The sequence below is a fragment of the Xenia sp. Carnegie-2017 genome, unplaced genomic scaffold, assembly GCF_021976095.1.
Source record: "Xenia sp. Carnegie-2017 unplaced genomic scaffold, XeniaSp_v1 HiC_scaffold_2, whole genome shotgun sequence".
Lineage (NCBI taxonomy): Eukaryota > Metazoa > Cnidaria > Anthozoa > Malacalcyonacea > Xeniidae > Xenia > Xenia sp. Carnegie-2017.
Genome location: NW_025813482.1, coordinates 3,780,139 through 3,799,535, shown reverse-complemented (window position 1 = coordinate 3,799,535; position 19,397 = coordinate 3,780,139). Strand labels below are relative to the sequence as shown.

The 19,397-nt window shown below is 33.2% G+C and overlaps 4 long non-coding RNA genes across 4 annotated transcripts; 3 read left to right on the top strand and 1 right to left on the bottom strand.

The window, feature by feature from the left end:
* The first annotated feature begins 443 nt into the window (after nt 1-443).
* On the top strand, nt 444-3,681 carry LOC124439741. The gene is made up of 3 exons (XR_006946437.1): nt 444-490; nt 1,929-2,130; nt 3,513-3,681. It is a non-coding gene; the product is annotated as an uncharacterized LOC124439741 (long non-coding RNA).
* A 167-nt stretch (nt 3,682-3,848) lies between these two features.
* Nucleotides 3,849-5,068, bottom strand: LOC124439734. The gene is made up of 2 exons (XR_006946426.1): nt 4,879-5,068; nt 3,849-4,496 (listed from the first exon to the last, which is right to left on the bottom strand). It is a non-coding gene; the product is annotated as an uncharacterized LOC124439734 (long non-coding RNA).
* A 9,487-nt stretch (nt 5,069-14,555) lies between these two features.
* Nucleotides 14,556-16,326, top strand: LOC124439742. The gene is made up of 3 exons (XR_006946438.1): nt 14,556-14,646; nt 15,429-15,518; nt 15,647-16,326. It is a non-coding gene; the product is annotated as an uncharacterized LOC124439742 (long non-coding RNA).
* A 2,545-nt stretch (nt 16,327-18,871) lies between these two features.
* On the top strand, nt 18,872-19,220 carry LOC124439737. Its single transcript, XR_006946433.1, has 2 exons — nt 18,872-19,069; nt 19,183-19,220. It is a non-coding gene; the product is annotated as an uncharacterized LOC124439737 (long non-coding RNA).
* The last annotated feature ends 177 nt before the right edge of the window (nt 19,221-19,397 follow it).

Genomic DNA, 19,397 nt, shown 5'->3' with positions numbered 1-19,397 from the left:
TTGCTGAGTATTGGCTTTTAACAAGAAGTATAAAGCATTTTAGCTAGATATATGCTTGACCATGAAAGTTGTTAAATGTATGATCTTCAATCAAAAACTTTATTTTTTATGTAATTGACACTCTCCTTTATATGATCTAGATAATGCTGTCTAAATATCAGGTGCAATACAGAATAATAACTAGCACCACTCAACCACATATAATCTAGTTCTTCTAACACAGCATTAAAGGAACAACATTAAAGTAAATTTTTATCATTGCTAATGCACGTTCTTAATCCATTGACAGTAAGTTTATTTTTACTTTGAAATCCGTATGAGTTACATGCACGCGTGGCACTTAAAAAAGACAATTGTGATTGCTTCAGGACATCGTGCAGATCACGCGTGTTTTTTGCTAATTCGCGAAATGATTGGTTTAGGTTTCGGTGGAAGTATAATGTGTTCAACTGTCATTAATTGAGTTCACTCATTAAAGTCTAGAGGAGAAGTAAGTACGCAGCATAATATTCTAGTTTCTTCATTATATTTTTGTCTGACGTGATAGTTGTATTTTTCGTAATGCTACTGATTTATAAGCCAATATAGCTTTCACGTTTGGAATGGTTTAGGAAGGTATATTGTCGAAGCTCATTTAATAGGGAGGAATGATTAGTTTTAAATCCTGCTAGAAGCAACTGCTATGAAATGAAAATTTTGCATTTTCGACTGATAACTAATTGATCATTTTATAAATATCTTAAGTTCTTTGTTATTTATCAACTCAAAATTTTTTTCATTGTTTATAAGCTATTTTGCAAGCGTAACTGCTTCAATTGATGGTCTATAAAATCTTCGATATCTCTATGATGCCAAGTTGACAACTGCCAAAACAGTAAAAACAGCCTCGATAAAATTTGATAAAACATGTTTTGTATGGCATTGATTCGTGATTGATGGTGAACAGCGCGGATTCTTTATACGTATGCAACACAAACGTCTATATATGAAGTTAGTTGACATTCTTGTGCGCATTATGTACACATCACAGACTCGACTTCGTTTGCATTGCTGTAAAAGTGCCATGATCTTATATACAAACCTTCACAGTGTTATCTTTTGGGTTTTTATCTTGTGCTATCAAGAACACTTTGTCCCTATAATCATGCACGTACTATGAGACAAAATTTCTTTATAGTGTGCATGATATGATAAATACTGTTACAATAGTGCAATGACAAGATTTTGAATTATTTCTATTAGGCAGAAATATTTTCCTTATTTAGCTAAGTTTTGTGTCATTCAATATAGAAAGTATAGGTTTTACTTGGCTTCATACAATAAAACAAACTTCACTTCATACAATAAAACAAACTTCACTTCCCCTTCAGCAAAAATATTCGAAGGTGTACTTCAAATCAAAATAAATTTATGCCACGTAATAATAAATCTTTGTTCTTACATCTAATAACGTGTCTTCTGATATAAATAGTCAAAATAAATAAGTGTCTACTTTGCATAACAGGAGAGAATATTATCGCACTGTCAAATCTTTCTTTAGAAGATTCTATTTATTGTTATGCTAAGTCGAAAATTGCTAAATTGATTTTCTATCTTGTCTACCACTGCAATGACGGCGTCAACATTAAGATTACTCCCTAAAAGTAGAAAGTGTTTGCAGTAAGAAACATGATTTTTTTCAGTTGTACTTGAGTCATTTGCATGACTTGTATCTCTATCCCACAATTACAGCGTCACAAATATCTCAAAATTTATCACAAATAGCCAGTTAATTATGGAAGTCACAAGTTACGGTTTTAAGACTTACTTATTTGTAAGTTAAACGACTGCTCTGATATTTGCTAATTCTTCTATTTTCACCAACACAACAACACTATTTCCGCAATACAATATTATTAAACTTTAATGGCTATAATTTTCTTTTAAAGCTACTACCAAGAAGTACACTGATAAATGTTTGGAAGACGAGTATCTAGACTGATGCCACAAGTGTTAAGAAATTAATCAAATTTTCCAATGACAAATTAATATCAATTACTAAAATTTGAATAAAGTTTGTATACAAAATAAAGAGCAATGATATTCAAGCAGAAAATATCAAACTAAGAAAAAATACCAACATTGAGCGTGGTAAGGATGATTTCGCTATATATATGAATACGGAATATAAACTCTAAATGATTGAAATGAAATTCGCTTTTTTTAGTGTATTTATTTTACGTTTGTGACCAAGAGGTGAGTACGTCACGTTTGAGTGAAAAGTACACAGTGCTTTCGTTCTGACTCTCTTAGGCCCAATGACTTATACCCAATCCTCTAGATATCTAACTGCCGTTGTCACGGTGAGGCAAATTTTATTCGCGGGCGCCATCTTGAAAGGTGGCAAAAAACATAACACGCAATATACGGTAGAATAGTTTACATGTCAAACTGACTCAAATATATGGTTGAAAAACGTTGAAAGCAATCAATCTTAAAAACAAACACAGGTATAACATCCTCAACTCTAAAACAACGTTCAAGAAGCACATTTTAGCTGCAAAGCGCGTAATTTTCGATTTTTCATGGTCAAATCGTGCGCTGCGTATGGATGTACAAATCGCTTTTCGAAAGAGAGTAACATAGCTTTTCACAAATTTCCCATTGAAAATAAGGACCTCTGTAAAGATGGGTCATTGCTATGAAACGAAAAACTTTACCCCAAACGCAAGCAGCTTTCTTTGCTACTGAAGCTCTTGTGTTTATGTTAGTTGGTTTACGAGGACATTGGAAATGTCCTATTGGTTACGTGTTATGTAGTGGAATAAATTCTTCAAATTTGAGTGCACTGGTTAGCAAATCGTTTCGCTTAGAATCTTCAGATGGGCTAAATATTTACAGTGTGACTTGTGACGGTACTGCCACCAATTTTTATTGCATGAAAGCCCTTGGTTGTGAGTTTGGATCAAATTTGTCTGACATTAAATACTCTTTTAACTATGAGTCATATGAACACCCACTGTTTTTTGTTCCTGATGCTTGTCACATGCTAAAACTGGCAAGAAATGCATTGTCCGATCTTAAAGTACTGGTTTCGAGTGAAGGTAGTTTGATCAAATGGGAGCATATTGAAGTGCTGCATAAAGTTCAAGAGGGAGAAGGGTTAAAATTTGCAAATAAGCTGTCCACGGGCACATTGAGTTCCATAGGCACAAGATGAATGTGAAAGTTGCAGCACAAACATTCAGTAGTTGAGTTGCAGATGCCATTGAATACCTATGCTTTCTGGTCATCCAGCTCTTAGTGATGCGAGTGCAACAATAGAATTCATAAGGATTGTTGATCAACTTTTTGACATATTAAACATAAGAAGTCCATTTGGCAAATGTTTTAAAAAACCACTTTTTTATGTGATCACAACACATGGAAAAAAACTTTGGAAAAGTCAATTGAATACCTTTTTTCCATTAAAACAAACTCTGGTGTTCCTCTGATCAAACATAGAAGAAATACATTTGTTCTCTGTTTTGTAGTAGCAGCATCGAGCATTAAAGAGTTGGCTCACATTCTCCTTACAAAGGAACATGATTCTTTCAAATACATTCTGACATACAAAATGTCCCAAGACCACCTTGAGCTGCTGTTTGCATGCATACGTGGTAAGAATGGCTTCAACAATAATCCAGATATTGTACAATTTAAGTCCAGTCTACTGAAAAATTCTTTTAAGAAATTCCATCATTGGTTCCAAGCATGCAAACTGTTTGACTTTCGAAAATGAATCTGCTGGTTCTATTTTTTCATTAAAATGGAATAAAAGAAATGCTCCAGCCTTTGAAGTAGAAGAGATGACACCAAAGGACACATAGTTTAGTTTCTGGATTAGAATCATGTTCACTGTCATCATACAAAGAAGCAATACTTGGATATATTGCTGGGTTTGTTGTAAAAAAGATAATCAATAGAATCACCTGTACTGAATGTGCAAGAGCTCTTTTGCTTAAGTCAAAAAAATCATCATCAGTTCATGATCATAATTATTCACACTTCCAAACTACTACAACTTTATCTTTAATCAGTTTGAAGAATCGTGGTGGTCTTGTTCTCCCTTCTAATGGTGTGACCAAAATAATATTTGCATCTGAAAGAGCTTTTCAAGTCCTCATTCATGAAACTCGTTCAAAAAAACAAAAAATTTCCAGCAGGAGAAACTTGAAGACTATAATGGTTCATCTTATTAACCAAGAGCTTGCAGAAAAGAGCTTGTTTCCTGAACTCAACGAGCATGATGTTGATCACGAAGCAATAACTGAAGATCTACATTCATCACAGCTTATCAAACAGATCATTGAAAAATACATCAATTTACGACTTTCGACCTATGGTAAGCAATATAATAAAGATATCCTCCACAAAACAAAATTGGTGTTCGCCAGCAATCTACGAAGCTTGTTTTATTTCAAGGAATCTAGTCGACTTCGATGAACATCCACACCACAACCAAGGAAATGTAAATCCTAAAAATAATTAATAGTGGTTTATTGTAAATAGTGAAAATAAGCGCATTTTACAACGATGCAGTCATATTGTTAATAGATCTAAAATTATGTTGTTCAGGTAAAATAATTCATATAAACCGTAAACGTTGTGTTCAAATCAAAGTTCTGGATAGCTGTTATGCGATTTTGTCGCTTTTTTCTGTAAATATGTTTTGGTTTACGATAAAAAAGCATAGAGAACAGCAAAGAAGATGTAAATTAATAAATACTCACGACTAGTAGTTCATACTTATGTAACTCTCAGCCTTTAGTTTATGGTCGCAAAATACACGTTAAGACCGCTCTATCTCAAGTATTTAAAAATTTTACACATTTTAACAATATTAAAGAAATTACTCACCATTTTTAATGCAACTTCAGTAGAACAGCATCATAAAAACGCTCTCAAAGTCGATTTCTCTCAGCACAGACTTAATGTTTTTATATGCCGCCATTGTGCTTTTGCCACCTTTGCAAATGGCGGCCGCGTAGAAATTTGCCTCACTCATTACTATACAAATTTGGCTGAGTCAGGTATCTAGTAGAATGGGTACTAGACATTGAGTTCTATAATAACTGGAGCGGCTAAGTGGACTGGGAACTGTTGTAAAAAACATGGCGGCCAACGGACGTATTTCCGCTGAAATGATCGCTTTGCAGAAAAATAATATTCTCGACCTCCCCCTGGTGTCTATAGTAAATTATAAAGAATTTTTCAAAAACAAACACGATATCACAGAATATGGATATCGTTAGTTCCATAATCTGTGACGATTCTTTTTGGCATTTCTTTATAATGCCAACACTTCAATCGTTCAATTGTTGGATGTCGTAGTTTCCACAAAAAGGAACATATCGCTTCTCACAGGTGAGGTAGTTGTTTGTTTTGTTAGTCCGTCAACGATAGAAAAGCAATTATACATGCACTTGAAAAGCCATAAAATACATATTAAAGATCGTATTTTTTAATACAGACTTGAACGCCAAATATACTGATGTAAAACTCATACTTGTAAAGTTCTTATAAAATTCTGTATACTTTTCTGTCATTTGTTAATGCATGAAATCGTAAATTTACCCATCTATTTGCAAAATAGTTTCCCTAAAGCAAAAGACACTGCACACATTTTGCTCTGTATCAAAATGTGATCTGGTATCAAAAGAAATGATCAGCCCTAACGGTACCCATGATTTGGAGCAGAGCTTGTTATGTTCTATTTGCTGACAACATGCAGGGAAGATCAAGGAGTAAAGATGACTGGAAGATGTTATTGACCAGGCAGAGTCTTAAAAAATGATAATGCTGTAAAGATAATTGATTTATTGTCTTCCCTCTCCAGAGTTATTTAATTTGATTGTGGTCAAATTCTATGGAGACAATGGATTCACTAAGGATGCCTTGAATGCTTTGAAGTTAAAGTTCATGATCCAAAGAAAGATGGCAAGAAGGTTGTGTGTGTTTTGATGCTTAATGAAATGTCAATTCACAAACATGTAAAATGGAAGGCCATAAAGTTTGTGTCTATGTAAACATTTGTACTGAGATTGATGATGATTCGATGCAGATGTGAAGCTTCAAACTGTATAAGCCATTGGGTTTTATGTAACTTAATGTTTAAATCATGTCATATCTTTATCAAATATTTTAGTTGAGTGTTGTTTGAATGTTACTAATATCTAATGCACTATACTGAAGCATTAAAGATTCAGTGATGAAACCTTTAAAGTTACTGTACTGTATATTTCTTATATATTTCTTATATTTCTTCAAGAAAAATTTGAGCTTATTTACCTATTAGAGTACAGAATGGAGATTTATCATATGCATTATTGCTGCTTTTTTAAAGAAAAGTTTTTCACTTTTCAAAGCTTTTCTACAAATTTTTTGCTTCTTATTTCTTATCATGAAATTGATGATATAGAGGTAATATAATCCAATAACTTTCTAATTTCTAAAAAGCTTTTAAGCTTCTAGCATAAAAGTACACTGTAGATATGTAATTCATTTGGTTTTATTGCCTTGTTATGACATATCTACTTGCAATTCATCATTCTTGTATGAACAAAACACCAGATGTGGATACTGAGAGAACAAAATGCTCTACCAACTGCTTATGAAATTTATTATTGAGGTGAAAACTGTGTTAATCATTCAAATTATAGTGCACTTTATTGCAAATATAGGAAAAACAAAACAAAGTGAAAAAGAAAGGTAGAAGTATTAAAACTACAAATGAATTATAAACACCATTGGAAGCATAAGTGTTTTGATGATTATTTGCATTTTGCCCAATTCATATATCAATACAACAAAATCAAAATGTGCTACAACTTCACAAGTATTTGATGCAGTTGCACTTCAGAACATCACAAAAAGGTTACTTAAAGTAATTTCTATACAATATTGTTTGTTTTCAATGTTCAAACCTATGCAGACTTGAGTCTTTTTGAAATTTCTTATGAAACTCAATTACAGAAAATCCGTAAATATCCAGAGAGTTAATATGTACTTTTTTAAAGAAACAAGTAAAAATCCTACAATTGTGGCGAAAAAAGCCATTGCCCATTGCATGAAAAGAAGCAAAATAGCAATGATAACAAATAAGCTGACTTCTCTCTCGTGAACCGTGGAGATGAACTATGATATACTTTTTTGTATAGACTAAAGAGTTTAATCGATCAAACAAGTTTGACGCTGGTAAGAAAACGACGCACATCTGCATTCATACATGTGTAGCCGACATATAGGTCTTTCGTCGATAGTTATAAATGCATCCTCGTAGGAGCAGATAACTGACAACCACAGTTGACTCGCTGTTATGAATTTAAGGTTTTTACCTTGATTTTCATCAAAAAATTGCTTGCCGAATCCCAAATACACATATACATTTTCCTCACTCTTTCCTCAGGAGGGAGTGGGAAATTGTGAAATTTTCGGAAAAGCGGTCAATTTCGGTAAATCTCAGCGGCAACGGACGAAATCCGCCATGTTTTTTACAACATCCGATATCTAAGGCCGCGCTTGAGATAGCCGCTCCAGTTATTATAGAACTCAATGGTACTAGATCATTGCTTAGGCCATGTTACTAAAGATTACGTCATCTCCATGTGGCATTGAAAAAAGCCTGAGTTCTAGCATTCTTAGCTCACGATAAAATGTGATGAATGAGTGGTTGTTAGTTGAGCCTGTAACATTGCATTACAATTTTGTCAAGTTAAAACGAACTGACTTTGGAGTCTTTGTTTATTGTGAAGGATGTATAGGGTTGATAAAGGAAATAAATTGTTTTTTATTTATTTTGATTTTGTAAGTAATACGTAGTTAACTGAAATGTGATGAATGTTAGCTATATAGATTCGAGTTAGCTTAAATCCATGAGTCGATAAAGCTCCGAAACATCGAAGATGCCGTGCTTGCAAGAATCAAGGAAGCATCCTAACTACGAAGACTCTGTGCTTGAAAGAATCAAGGAAGCGTCCTAAAAACGAAGACTCTGCCCTTGCAAGAATCAAGGAGGCATCCTAACAACGAAGAATCTGCGCTTGCAAGAATTAACGAAGCATCCTAACAACGAAGACTCTGCCCTTGCAAGAATCAAGGAAGCATCCTAACAATGAAGACTCTGTGCTTGCAAGAATCAAGGAAGCATCCTAACAACGATGACTCTGTGCTTGCAAGAATCAAGGAAGCATCCTGACATTATAGATTATAAGATACAACGGATATTACTAAATTGATGTAAAATACAAAAGTCATGTTAAGAGAGCATTTCCTCACCGCAATGCGTATATAGGATGTAGGTAGAAACGGAATGGCAAAGTTGCGCGTCATATTTAAACGCCCAAAACCACTTCCGAATAATTATACATAAATATAGCTTGCAAGCGTTGGTTCGGGGGTTCGAAAAGTTGACGTTATTGGTGTATGAACTGTTCATGCAAATTTGATAAATTAGAGTCGTATTGCAGAATGCAATAAATTTCGAAAACGCAGTTCTAGGATTGACAGTTGTCCGTAATATTATCGAGATCCATTTAATCATTCCGTATCGCGAAGAACCAACGCTTGGTATGTAAAATCGTGCAGAACACTGTAAATATCTTATTGAAGTGTTAAAATTATATATTCAAAATACAGTCCCATCGTTAGTGTGAAGTTTTAGAACAGTGAACCAGCATTTAACACAGATTGTGCGAAATAATTTTCACTCGCAGCAACGATCCGAGTGAAACAGTTCCTTAAAACAAGTATTTACTCATGTAGGTCATTGTGAGTATAATTACTCTTCTATATGACTGAATTTAAAATTTTAATCAACTTATTTTCGTTTTATCTGGCATTAATTGTAATATTCATTGAGGAGTGAATAATAGACTTACTCAACTCGTTAAAATTACAAAACTGAATTATTGTCATAAATTACACATGAATTTCTAACTTAACGGAAGCTTTAACATAAAATAGAGTTAAAAAGAAGTGAATAAAGGAATTATTCTTGTGGTGGAGGAACCTCTTTAATAACAATACGAGAAACTGATTCCCATCCACTGAATGCATCTGCGTTACCATAACTAACACAATTGCCGATCCAGAATCCAACTTGCACTTTTCCTTTTTGGATTTTGTTACAATATCCTTCAATGTGACGATGTCGAAGGATATTTTGTGACTTTCCATTGTTCATGTAAAGAATTCCATCAATAGGAAGAGGGTTTTTACATTCAACTCCATTAAAAGTAAAATACCAACGTTTGCAACAATTGTTGCAACCATAAATTTGCCTCCTCCATAAAACACTTGAAGGGAAGTGTTGTCAAACTTTTTCGTGAATACACAGTTCTAAAATTAAATTCAGGTAGATAATTTCCCATTAAGTTACGCCAAACTTTCCAAATAAGTTTAAGACAAAAATATTAATTATTCAAGTTTCATCCAAATAATAAAATAAACATTTCCCTTTTTTCTCTATATAAAAAAAAGCAAATCAAGTATGATGAAACAATTTTCATTTAGTTTTGCTCACCATACCTGTATCAACCCATGAAATTTACCGTCGTGTCTCCGCCAAGCACATTGCTTCCATGTAGACAAAAATGTTTCATCGTTTGCATGAGCGTTAGATTCTCCTTTTTCACCTTTCATACCTTGTAACCCGGAACTTCCTGGATCTCCCTTCTCACCTTTAGTAAATTTTAAATTACTTTTTCCAGGATTTCCCTTCTCTCCTGGTGATCCAGCATCTCCTTTTACCCCGTCTCTTCCTGGAGCACCAGGTACACCGGGGACACCGGGGACACCTGGGATGCCTGTTGTTCCACAGCAGCTGGTTGAACAATTGTCCTTAATAACAGGAAATAAATTATTTAACTTCTTTGGTTTTACAATTACTAGTACGACATGTAAGTTTACATATGGTTACTTGAGCTATACACACTAAATCATAAATCAATATGTGGAAATTAATAGATGATACATTATAAGTTGTTGGCCTTTTCCTTTTTTATACTTATTTTTAAGTACTACGAACTCTTTTGAATAAAGATTTTTTCCATAGAAATTTCTCACTTTTGTAATAATATTCTGTGATACCACTCACTTGTTTTTTACGCAGTTTTTACACTTGAGAATGGAAAAAAATAGTTTGTATAATATTTATTGAAGATTTTTGCCCAGTAATTTGCATGCATTCTTATATTCTTCTTCATGTCATCTTGTTATTACGTCTTTTAGAACACCCTAGTTAATAACAAACTTGTCCTTAAAATTAAACCAAATATTCAACATGTTTGGACTTTTTTATTAATATTCATTTTACCATAACATAATAAATAGCAAGTGTATGAAGTTTTTAAAACTTGATTACGCTGCAAATTTCTGGTGTCGTGTCTACGTTTTTGGTTTGACGCCATTAATCATTGATCCGATAAAACATGACAAATAAACCGCCAGAACATGTCGAGATATGTAAAAACATGTCTGAGCAGAAGTTTAAAAAAAGAGTTTTTACGTGGGAATTTCTCCTATGAAAGTTTTACTTCAGTGGAAATTAAACTTCTTTGAGCGAGTATTTGACAATTAAAAACATTTATTTATAAAAAAGTTTATATATCTTTGCTACTTGAACATGATTACAAAGAAAAACAATTCCTACAAATACGACGCGGCTACTAAATCAAAAATGCTTCGTTTTCATTATAGTTTTTTAAAACAATACATTCAATATATCTTGCCTTGTTCACTTTAGACATATCAATACTTGAAATCTGCCATACCAATAATAACACCAAGAGATGGAAACAATCCATTGTCTAACACTTTATAGTTATTGTTTAGATTATCAAGCTCCTGTAACCATCACAAAGTAATGGTAAAATATGAGTACTAGTCTCCTATTTTTAGTTTATGTTCGTAATAAGACCCGTGCTTCAGTTTTATTCTAGATTCTTATTGGTTCGTTAATAATTATTGGACTGCTTAATAGAGCTACAGGAAGGTCACTTTTTCAACCCTGAGATGAAACGAGTCTCGTTAAGTGAGTTGAAATTTCCTCCCAGTCTTTATACGATATATTTGTTATATCAGACACACAATTGTATGGCAAATTTTCAACCTCGTGCTGAGCTCAACTCCATGCAGTGCTGAGTTCAACCCTGTTTCAGCCAACCGGGTTGAAATTTAAGCCAAGTGTTGAACTCAGCACTTGGACGAAAATTACACGATGTAATTTTCGTTTTTCATGCATTTTCCCAGATTTTGTCAACATTTCACACTGAAGTTTGTTTTACTTAAGTTGATATAGCGTTTAGACATGAAAAAATCTTTACGATCTTCTTCTAAAAAAAGATAAATAAAAACGACAATAATTATTGTTTAATGCTCTATTTAACAAGGAAGTAAATACTTTATTTTAAAGCTTCAAACTGCTTTTGCTTTATACCACTTTATTTAATAACGAGCTAAAACTGTGATTTTGTCAATTTTGAAAAAGGACAGGTCCAAAGGAATGTCAGTTATGATTTATAGTATGACAAATTTATTGCATTTGCATAATTGCATCATCAATGGGTGCGCAAAGTACATCCTCAAAAAACTTGTCTGTCAGACGTTTTCGTATTTACAGTTAGTAATTAAGTTTCCATTTTATCTCAGAATCCTATTCACGCATGATAATAAACTAATTATTAGAGCTACAAGGAAAATTATTATTTTTTAAAGTTCAGTAGCCCTTTTGCTTTTTGAACCATAGTGTTAATTTCAAAGTTCTCCTCGGTTTTCATAAGCCTGTCCATGGCTCATACACATTAACAATTTTTTTGTTTCTTTAATAATTTATAGCAACAGGTTCTATATACTGCGATCGTTTCCTCAACAATAAGAATCATTTATGCTAAAATGTAAAAAATCTGAACCATTAACATGTTTGTGTGGCATTTTGCTCAGACTGTACTCGAATATCTAGAGAAAGGAAAAGTATTTTAAAAATTTGATGCAGCCGGTCTCTGCGTTACTTTTATTTGTTTTGGTTTAAACAACCAGTTATTGCTTATATTTCATTGCTTATAATAACAAAAAACGATACAAGAACACTGCTATATGGCTAAACGTAGTACTTTTTGGCAATTTATAAAAAATCTATAAAAATACAGTAGCTACGTCATGTATGCTATGCTCATCTATTATATTTGATTGATTTCACTCCTGGCTGTTACTTATATTTAGCTTTATTTCTATATATAACTATGATTTTTAAATAATTTCATCCATTAAGGCAAATGACATCTACAAAATAATAACGAATTTATAGTTTCGTATAAGCACTATTGCTATATATTAAAAACGAATTTTATATTAGAATGAGAAACAAAAAAGTTGGCAAAGCATGTGGTGTCAAAATCCATTTAACCTGTCGATCATTTTATGAAGTATAGAGAAACATACTCCGAAAAAGATCCATGCTTAACTCAATAATGATAAATTACACCAGTTTGACGAGACATTTGCAACGTTTTCTGAGACAATTATAGTAATTTTTGAGTCTTGTGAGCCTTGATGATAATTTTATCCATATTTTAGGTTGATTTTGGTCGGTGGTTGAAGTTTGTGAGAAATTATTCATTACTTTGATAGTATTCATTATTTTTTGATTGACACTATTATAAAAATCATCATTATTTTTGATACTAAAAAGGTCGTTTATTCACTTCCATTTTAGATAAAATCTCCCCTTCTTTCGTTTTAATGTATTTTAATGTTTCCTTTATCAAGTTACTTAGCCTGGCTTTAACAAATCCTACATTAGTAAAGCTGAGAGATGCCTTGAATTTCTACTTCCCGAACATGCCAAACGAAATTTCATAACACTTTTTAGAATGCCAAAAAGTACGAGACATAACTTCTCAAAACAACAACAGAACCGTTCACAAAACATTTTTCGACAAATGTAATTTAAACATTACAAATCTTATATTTAACAACTACAAAACACTTTACTCAAACACACACTTAAACAGAAACTGACTTTCACTAATAGAACCATTCTTTATTGTAAATCTTATACTAAACAGAACTTAATGATGAGATTAAGCTCAGCAAGGAGCTGTCAATATTTGATTTTAAAGCCACACAATCAACTAATTCTCCCCATCAAATTCACTTTTCCGTACTCACACTTTCTTTGAAATAATGCAATCACCCACATATACATAAAGGCACAGTTAGCTTGTAAATAAATTTTGATGATGAATTTGCAATAAGTTTGAAATATTAAAGTGTCATAATATTCAATAAAATGTATTCCACCGGTGGCTGTCTCCACCTCTTCTTATCTTCAGTTGTAGGCTTAAGCGAAACCATGTGTGGTTGAGATCCATAACGATTAATGATTCCCAGACCATCAAAAATACCTGTAACTGATTCTGGTGTTTGGGCTAGTTGTGACGTTTGATAAGGATACATGTTAGTATCACCGTTGTGCTCTCTGATCATTAACGTTTTTTGTCTACAAAAATCGTCGATCAAAAAGCTTTACTCACGAGTGTTAGAAAATTGCAACTTTTTCTTCATTAAATTTGTATCGTAAAAATGAAACTTCATCGAATTTGGTTTTTTCAGAAATATATTTTGTTTGTTATAATTATTCTTGGGAAAATTATATCTATAGTTTCTATATTTATTAATACTATTGTGGGCACCAGCCGTCGTGGGTGAGCAACATTGTTTGATAATTCCTTGGAGGTTGGTTGCAATCCAAGATTGGGAGTTCTATCTGCGTAAGTTTCCGAGGTTCTCTGAGCCGTGTCTAAAGCTCGGGTAGGATCAAAAGCTGTCAGAAGATGTTGTGTTTTATTCTCTAGAAGGCGTTCGTGAATATTAGTTGAAAATATCCCTGCTATAAACGCATCTCGCACATCTTCGTAACGATATTGATTAGATGCACCATCACAAAAATTATAATCTTTGCAAAAACGCGTCTAAACTCTCGCCCGATTGTTGTTTTCGAGTAGCCAACTTATGTCGCCATAATATTTCATTATAGGAGTTTTAATATAAAGATTTTTCAACAGTTTGATGACTTCTTCATAAATCATCGTCTCGCAGAAGAGCTAATATAAACGTCTGCTGAAACATAATTGATTAAAACGTTTAATTTGCTCACTTCATCGTCGAAAAAATATCGGATGCAATATTGATGTAAAGTCGCTGTGGAATTCAATTGACTGAAATGCCAGTCTGACAAACTCAATATAATTTTTTGACTAAGATGGTTGACCTAAGTACTAAGATTATTGTGAAAATTTTGAAATGACTTCCATAATGAGTCAACATATATTGTATGAAAGTCATAGTAAAGAAACAACACTTTGTAAATAGATGACAGAAAATACCAAACCATATCAACTATTCCTATTTTTCTCTCTAAGGAAGTCCCCTTTTTTGGTACTTTAGCGATTATAGATTGCAAAGCTCATGTCATTTTTCAACGGAGGATCAGGATTACCTCGTTCACCTTTTTCTCCTTTAGATCCAACGTCTCCTTTTAAACCGTGTCGTCTGGCTGCTCCAGGTACACCAGGAACTCCTCGAACCCCAGGAATTCCATAGCTTGCTGAACATTGAGCCTTGAAAACGGTAGAGAAAAATGTTTTTACCTAAACAGTGAAGGCTTTATAAATATTGAATTCTGGCTCAAATTCAATATGGTTGAAGGAATAATAACAGCCTCTTTCTTTTGCGTTGAAGTCTCTCCTATCCTAATGTATTTTTCAACGGATAATATGATCTCGTTTTTGTAAATTTCTTTAAGATGTCCCGAGTTGAACAACGCCCTTTTCCACCTTAATTCACATGAATCTATTTGCTGGTTGCTTATACAAAATAGTTTGCATATTATAATTTTAATACTCAAGAAGTATAAATAAACTACACGAACAAAATTCCTCGCGACCTTAAAAAAGGACTATTGCGTTAAAATATGCATTTGATTCTTGAACCGAAATTTTAACTTAAACCATTTCACAAAGTTAATGCTTCCAAACCTTTGAGTTCTTTTTCTTAACCGATGCACTGACTGTATTTGATAGCAACAACATGGATACCATTAAAAGATTCATCTTCACTTTTATCATTTTCCCACCTCACTTTACTTCTTTAAGTGCTCATCAATTGATTGTTTTGCTTGTAATGAAGAGCTAACTTTAGTCCTCTGTTTTAAGTATTTGCAATAAAACGGCTTCATTTCCGCTTCAGCAACATTGTTTTTTGATAATGGAGAAATGAATAGAGTAGACACGACATCTCTAAGCAAATTCATGATTATGATGGTAATGTACAATTGTTTGCTTAAAATTTGGAGTTGAATATGAATGGTTATAAATAATTAGCATAAAATGAGCATAAAATCCTCTTTTTAGGATGTTTATTAAACCAAAAATTTCTTCGACTCATACTGACTCACATCTACAACGGTTAACGAGTGCATAAAAACAAGAGAAATGGAAATGGTAAAATTATTTTAATTTGTTTTGCTTTAATTGCATCAGTGATTACTTTGAAAAGAAGTTCCATGCAAGTTATAGCGTCATTTTTATCATTTGGATAAATGTCTTTCATTTTTTACAATTTTCTGTAGCACCAGCGATTCTCAAATCAAAAGCCCCAACAGGTTGCTGAGTATTGGCTCTTAACAAGAAGTATAAAGCATTTTAGCTAGACATATGTTTGACCATGAAAGTTGTTAAATGCACGATCATCAATCAAAAACTTTATTTTTTATGTAAACGACACTCTCCTTTATATGATCTAGATAATGCATTCTAAATATCAGGTGCATTACAGAATAATAATTAGCACCACTCAACCATATATAATCCAGTTCTTCTAACACAGAATTAGAGGAACAACACTAAAGTAAATTTTTATCATTGCTACTGCACGTTCTTAATCTATTGACAGTAAGTTTATTTTTACTTTGCAATCCGTGTGAGTTACATGCACGAGTGACAATTAAAAAGACAATTGTGATTGCTTCAGGACATCGTGCAGATCACGCGTGTTTTTTGCTAATTGGCGAAATGATTGGTTTAGGTTTCGGTGGAACTATAATGTGTTGAACTGTCATTAATAGAGTTCACTCATCAAAGTCTAGAAGAGAAGTAAGTACGCAGCATAATATTTAAGTCTCTTCACTTTATTTTTGCCTAACGTGATAGTTGTATTTTTGGTAATGCTACTGATTTATAAGCCAATATAGCTTTCAGGTTTGGAATTGTTTAGGAAGTTGAACGGTAGATTGTCGAAGCTCATTTAATAGGGAGGAATGATTAATTTTAAATCCTGCTAGAAGCAACTGCTATGAAATAAAAATTTTGCATCTTCGACTGATAAGTAATTGATCATTTTGTAAATATCTTAAGTTCTTTGTTATTTATTAACTCAAATTTTTTTCATTGCTTATAAGCTATTCTGCAAACGTAATTGCTTCAATTAATTGTCTATAAAACCTTCGATATCTCTATGATGTTGACAACTGCCAAAACAGTATAAATAGCCTCGACAAAAATTTTATAAAACATGTTTTGTATGGCATTGATTCGTGGTTAATGGTGAACAGCGCGGATTCTTTATAAGTATGCAAGCATAAACGTCTATATATGAAGTTAGTTGACATTCTTGTGCGCATTATGTACACATCACAGACTCGACTTCGTTTGCATTGCTGTAAAAGTGCCATGATCTGATATACAAACCTTCACAGTGTATCTTTTGGGTTTTTGTCTTGTGCTATCAAGAACACTTTGTCCTTTTAATCATGCACGTACTATGAGACAAAATTTCTTTATAGTTTAAATGGTATGATTAATACTGTTACAATACAGCAATGACAAGATTTTGAATTATTTCGATCAGGCAGAAATATTTTCCTTATTTAGCAAAGTTTTGCGTCATTCAATATAGAAAGTATAGGTTTTACTTATCTTCGTGCAATAAATCAAACTTCACTTCCCTTTCAGCAAAAATATTTTAATCGCAGGTGTACTTCAAATTCAAATAAAGTTATGCAAAATAATAATAAATCTTTGTTCTTATATCTAATAACGTGTCTTTTGATATAAATAGTCAAAATAAATAAGTGTCTACTTTGCATAACAGGAGTGAATGTTATCGCACTGTCAAATCTTTCTTTAGAAGATTCTATTTATTGTTGTGCTAAGTCGAAAAATTGCTAAATTGATTTTCTATCTTGTCTACCACTGCAATGACGGCGTCAACATTAAGATTACTCCCTAAAAGTAGAAAGTGTTTGCAGTAAGAAACATGATTTTTTTTCAGTTGTACTTGAGTCATTTGCATGACTTGTATCTCTATCCCACAATTACAGCGTCACAAATATCTCAAAATTTATCACAAATAGCCAGTTAATTATGGAAGTCACAAGTTACGATTTTAAGACTTACTTATTTGTAAGTTAAACGACTGCTCTGATTTTTGCTAATTCTGCTATTTTAACCAACACAACAACACTATTTCCGCCATCTGATGCGGGATATATTTTTTGCTACTTTGGCTAGCAATATTGTGATGCATCACACGACACACGACATCACACTATCACACTCGAATGACGTAATGTCCGCAGTGTCGCATTCGTCTTTCTCCCGAAAAAACTCGATGAAAACTCTCCTCACTGACAATTTAACCCATTCCGTTTATTTTTACGTCTTAATACTCAATAATTCAAGCGAAAAAAGTTTGCAAAACGCTTGCAAATATCGAGCAAGAGTCTGCCATTATACTTTTTTATTTACAATTTTGCATGGACAATTATATGATATGTCACCTATAGCAGTGTAGGTAAGTTCTTAGCCAATTGCAATCGAGATTGCTTAATATGCATAATAATAGTATTTCCCATGACTTCTGACTGGGGAAAGCCGAAATCATTTCTGACTAGGAAAAGCTGAAAATATGTCGAAGCGCAGGCGTAACAATTGTCAATCGGTTGACGATTTGCGAAAAGATGTCAACAAGGAACTACATCAAGAATATGTGGGGTCGAGGATATTAAGTGATATCCAATCTATTAATTTGAAAGTCTGCAATGATCTAAATGTTGATGTAATTCTGTTTGTTCTTGTTTTGAAATATGGGTTGTCACTTGTGTGCTCTATTGCCAATGTTGCGTCTTCTTTGCTTGTACTCCCCGTGAATGTACGTAAAGAAGTGTTGGCTTTGGTATGTCCCAATTTAGAAGAAGAAGATGTAAATGTTCTTTTACAGTCCGCTTCTAAATTAAAAGTTCCTAGTACAACCGATAGGAAGTTGCATCACTTGCATGTATTTACACCTCCATGCTCCAAATGTATTAAGTGCAACCATGACCTTGTGAGGTACAATAAGCCAGTAAAAGTTCATGTACACGATCTTTCTGGAACTACCGATGGAGTGAAAGTTTCGCTTAGATGCAATCGCTGTAATTTGCTTTATGGATATTCCAAGTACGGTAATGGGAAAGATGGCTGGATGTTATATCCCGAACAAAGAAAAATGATCGAGGCTACGGATCTCTGTTAAGTCTGTTTTGTTGATTCAACTTTGCTTCAGTGGCAGTTGTCACTCGCGTAAGTTACAATATAATCACTTGATTAATTAATGTTAAAATAGCAAGTAGATTTTACAAATGAAACATGTTTTCTATAGTTGTCATTCGTGGGTATCATTTAACGGTTTTTCTGAAGCGTTTAATGAAGTATACAGTGGCAGTAAGAGAACGATATGTTGTAGATCTGTATTACTGTTATCACGTTGTTACAGTTTTTGATGGTAAGCATTATTTGCGTTTTATATAAATATTTTGGAGAGAAACAAGTTGCTGCTTCATTTTGGGTCGGCGAGATGGAGAATGAGTTGAGGGAATTGGGGCAACTGGACTTTTTTGGTTTGCTTAAAGAAGATGGGGACTCTTCTAGGGTTCTAGAACAAATCGACAAAATTAGGGCGAGAAGTTTGTACGAGCATACATCAGATGATTGTTCTGATACTTGCAAAGAGCGCGGTAAGTTAGATGCAATTGTATTTTAAAATTAGTTTAAAAGCTATAAATATATTCTATTGGAAAATAGCTGTGATTCTCATCAGGCTAAGATATTTTCGTAATCAAACTTATAGGATGTGGAAGGCTATGGGTTGCCGATGGAATATGGAAATTAATGTTTCCTCATTGCATGATGCGTAGAAAGGTACTTATCTTAGTTTTATATAAAATTACTCCTTTGCTTTTCGTAACTTAATATTATATGAAATTGTTTTCAGAATTTTGTAGGTATTCCATTGCTGAACTATCCCAATGTATGCACTGAGTCGCCTCAGCATGGAAAGGCATT